Genomic DNA, 4693 nt, shown 5'->3' with positions numbered 1-4693 from the left:
AAAGATACCACTGCCCCGAAGCCAAACAGAAGATGTCTTGTATTGGCCTTTCACTGCAAATGGATAATATAATTGCAAGTCTGGGTATAAGTTTCTCAAGGATTTGGAGATGGATTCTGAGGTGAGTACTTAACTAGAGTTGGACAAGAAGTTTTGGAAGAGCATCTGGTCCCTAGAAGTCCCAACAAGTTCAAGAATTTGGTGTGGCGTTCATGTAGGAACTCGCTACCAACAAAACAAAACCTAACCCAAAAAACTATAAAAGAAAACCCAATCTGTGACTGATGCTCTCTACAAGTAGAGGATTCATTGGATGCAGTTTGGAGTTGTTTAGGTTTGGATGAGGTATGGGAAGGTGGCAGATGGAGCTTTAGGACAAGGGAAGTGTTTGCTAATTTTAAGGAGTTGTGTAGATGGATTGTTGAGAATGAGAAGCCAATAGAACTATTTGCTATCTTGGTATGGAGTATTTGGCATTAGCGAAACAAAATAAGGATGAACCAAGCTTGCTGCCTTGCCAAGGACTTGCAACAAAGTGCACAAGAGTGCTGGAATGAGATCAAAACATGTAATCGCATGCCGGACTAAGTCAAATCAAAGTCTCAAACAAGATGGAAAGCACCTCCACCAAACAAATACAGGATTAACTATGATGGAGCAATCTCAAACGTAGATAACACATCTGGGATTGGAGTAGTCATTCATGGCTGCCATGGGGAAGTAATTGCATCACTAGTCAAGGGTGATTTGGAATTGGTTGTGAAGGCCTTGAGGTGTGTTGATGCTCATTTTGGAAGAAGCCCAATAGCAGGAAGAAGTCCAACAATATGTGAAGAAAAGAGTTACTAAATTGAGAGAGAAACTACTAAGCCCGAATGGCAGGAATAATGAATCATGGGCCTATAAAATAAGTAAATGGGCCTTGAGGAAAGAAAATAAGCCTTAAAGAGCCCAAAGAAAGAAGTAGTAAACACATGGGCATTATGTGATGTAGAAAAGTGAGAATGGGTCACAATAGGCCCGAAGTAATAAAGTAAGAAAGTAAGGGGTTGATGGAAAGCCTGTGAGCCCCAAGGATGAAGGATATGGCAATTGGGCCAAGGAAGCCCGAGAGAGTTGGTAAAAGTCCATGGGAATGCAGAATTAGAAAATAGGCCGAGGATGCCCAAGGAAAACAAATAGGCCAAGGATGCCAAAGGAGAAAGAAATGGGCCGAAAGAGCCCAAAAATAGTGTAATGGGTCAAGAAAGCCCAAAGTAGCATGAGTAAAATGACCATACTGAGTCATTGTAACCAATTGACAGAAAAGCATGCAGCAAGCCTAAAGGAGGCCTAGCAAGCACGAGTTAAATAACACCACAGTAGGAATAGCAGAGTGGTGTGGCAGTAATAGTAGTAAGACTATGGAAGGAGCAAAGAGTAGGCTGAAGAGAGAAAAGCCCACAATTAAGTAAGGACCAGCCCTTGAAAGAAGCAAGTTGTAAAGAATGAGAAATCAAAAAATAGTTCATGCCATAAGAGGTTAAGGATGAGCGGCAGAATGCATAAACGAGCCTCCAGACCATGGCAAACACATGAGTAGTGGACAAACTTTGGACGTACACAGAAGTGGAGCACGCACAAGGCCCAAACACCACCAGCCTGTACCCAGCCAATACAAGAATGGTGGGTTATGGATCAGAGGTAAGAGAGAGTATGGTCTGGTGGTAGAGAGAAGGGAAAGCCTATTTTGGGGTTCTTGCTCAGGTTCTTTTAGGGGAAATGTTCTGCTGGGATGACATACCACCCAAAAAAAGTAAGGATGAGTTTGAACCACTAGGTGCATGCCATGAGGGATGGCAAGAGAGAATACCCACACTATGGTGGATAAGAATGCCACGGTGAACAAGCAAACAAAATAATCTTCTTTGTCTGAAGATGAGGAGTGGCGCAGCCAACACAAGTAAGTGGTGATGGCTGGACAGTTGACAAACCAGTGGTAGTCGAGAAGAACACCCAGATCCAGACAAAAGTAGTTAAAGGGTAAAATGGTAAAAAACCAGTCACAACAGGTAGTATTTAAAGGGCCTTCGCCATGCACAATGGGATCATCACGACAATAGCAACCACTAGGAGAGAATCACAACATCACTATTACCATAACACCACACAAGTAAGCAAGGAGAAAGAAAGAAAAGAGTGGGGGAAAGAACTAAAGTAACAAATGGAGAAGAAAGAAAGAGAGAATTAGGAAGAAAAAACGGAGAGTGTAGAATGGCAGACATGCACCAATAGGCTAATCCCTTCTCTCCCTCTAAAAGCCTACCCTCTATTGAGGATAAAGAATTTGTTTGGGCATAAGCCAATCAAGTCCGTTCCTTCAAAGTGGATAATTTCTACAGTAGGATTCTCCGCGAGGTTATCTACCTTAAGGAAATGGTTCCCTCGTTGATATTAGCCCTGTAGCACAATTGGACACGGCAGACTAACCTTTTCCTTTTGATTTCGCTATTCATCAAAATTATTTCCTTTCTTGCCTTTGTAATATCACTTATAATGCGTTTTCTTATATCGTTCTTTTCCTACTTTACTTAAGGATTCCCCATTTATTTTGTCTAGCGGGAAATGTGTTGCCTTTATTGTCATACCTTATGTGTTTGCCATAACTCTTTTATAACAACTTCGCTTGCCATGGGTATGTGACCAAAGTTTCAACAAATGGAGCATAGTTTGTGTATAAGCCAAACCAAGGTGAACTGCAATTGGACTGGTTCCAACTCTCTTATCTAGAACACTTGGGCCTTAGTACAATAGGAGGTAGTCCAACCCAAAATCACAAAAAGCCCACCACAAGGTGTAAGGATAATGGGTTAACTCCTTTTGCCCATTTGATAAATGATGTCTCTTTATTTTCTGTTTTGTTTTTAGAATTGTCATACTCTCACATAGGGAGAGGTGGTAATAAAACTACTCATAGCTTAGCTAGGCTAGCTTTGACATCACCGAGACAGTATGGATGGAGGATATTCCATATCGCACTTTACCTTTTGTTCAAGTTGATTTGGCCCCTCTTTTATTTCATTCAATAAAATCTTCTTTCTCAAAAAAAAAAAAAAAAACACTTTAGATGATTCTAATTAAGTCCTAGCAAGTCTTTTTGAATAATTAATAAAAATAAAAGATCTATGCTTTTGAAGATTTTGACAATGGACTTAGTTCATTCTGAAGACTGGGAAGTAGCATGACCTCAATTGAAAGAAACTAGGGATTAAACAAAATGCATACCCTCTTGAGCCTCGAATGCAAACATTTATCTTATAAGGTTGTTTCATGTAATGTATTAATGTTCCCTCTCATAAGATGTGGGTGAAATAGATGTGTGGAGTACATCAAATATGAGAGAAACATTCAATGAGACAATCTCGCGGGATACTTCTTCTCAATTGGAGAGCATAGTTGCAGCTTGAGTCCAAGTTTTAACTCCTGTCCATGGCAGGGCGCCACACTCTCATTAAATTTGTTTTTTTTTTTTACAATACCTATGTATATAGTACAAACCAGTGAAGCCACCCTTCTCTGTAGTCCGTAGTCCAGTGTGTGAAGAGATTGATAAAAAGTCACAGGTCTTACCTCATAGGAACTTTGATTGCCAAAGATATGCTCACTTTACTTTCCTAGAAAGTAGTCAGTAGTCACTAAGGAAAATTTTATTTTGGTCTAACAATTGGCTTCCTTGTGGACTCGTAAGAAAAATTCTTGCAGGTCTTCTCGCAAAGGTGGTGGACAATCTCTCCGCTCAGGAAAGTGGGATTTTTATTGTAGCAGGAATTTCCTTTTAAATCCCTAACTATTACAAACAAGTAATCCAACTATGCAATTCACTCATTTGTCACAAATCTACCTTCCCATAATAAACAATTTTGGCTGTCCAACTCAGGCACTTTTTCAGTCCAGGCTGCCTTTCGATTTCCTAAATAAAATAACCACAATGATAAGTGTTACCAGATTACAAATGGAATTATGGAAATAGACGAGATGACTAATATAAAAGAAAATCAAATATGAAAAATAAAAATATTGAAATATAAAAGATTAAAACAAAATAACAAAAAATTTAAGTACAACAGTTCTATTTTAATATAGTATTATTTATGGTGAAGAAAAGTCATGGGAAAGAAGGGAAAAAGACAAGGAAAAAAAGTTATAAGCTCCTGCCCTTGACTCTTGGCATTTTCCTAGTAAGAACTCAAAAGATTCGCTCCACATTGTGGATCCAGAATTTTTAAAAAGCTAAACAACAATAATTGTAAAGCCAACGAATCGCTTAACATTGATGATCACATACTATGACCCCTATGATTATAGAGGTATAAGAATCTCTCTCCCCTCATTATAAATGTGCAGAGGAGGTCTTTTAGTCAGTATGTTCTTTCTGGCCAATTTCCTCGGAATGGACTATAAGTGTGCTGTTAGTATACCGAATTCTTTTTTTCTTTTATCTCTTTTTTTAAGAGAGAAGTGGGAAGGGAGGGGATGTATGTAAATGAGCTCCGTATACATATGCTGATGAAGTACATGATTTCCATCTGCTCTTGATTTAACCAAAATATGGGAAATTGGAAACTTGTTTGGGATCATTATTCACTGCTGTCTGCGTCCATTAGATGAAATAGCCCCAAGTAACGAAGAAAATAAATAAAATCACGCAAGATAG

Source organism: Quercus robur, chromosome 3 (genome assembly GCF_932294415.1).
Source record: "Quercus robur chromosome 3, dhQueRobu3.1, whole genome shotgun sequence".
Lineage (NCBI taxonomy): Eukaryota > Viridiplantae > Streptophyta > Magnoliopsida > Fagales > Fagaceae > Quercus > Quercus robur.
The sequence above is the reverse complement of the archived record's forward strand: the minus strand, read 5'-3'. Positions refer to the sequence as shown.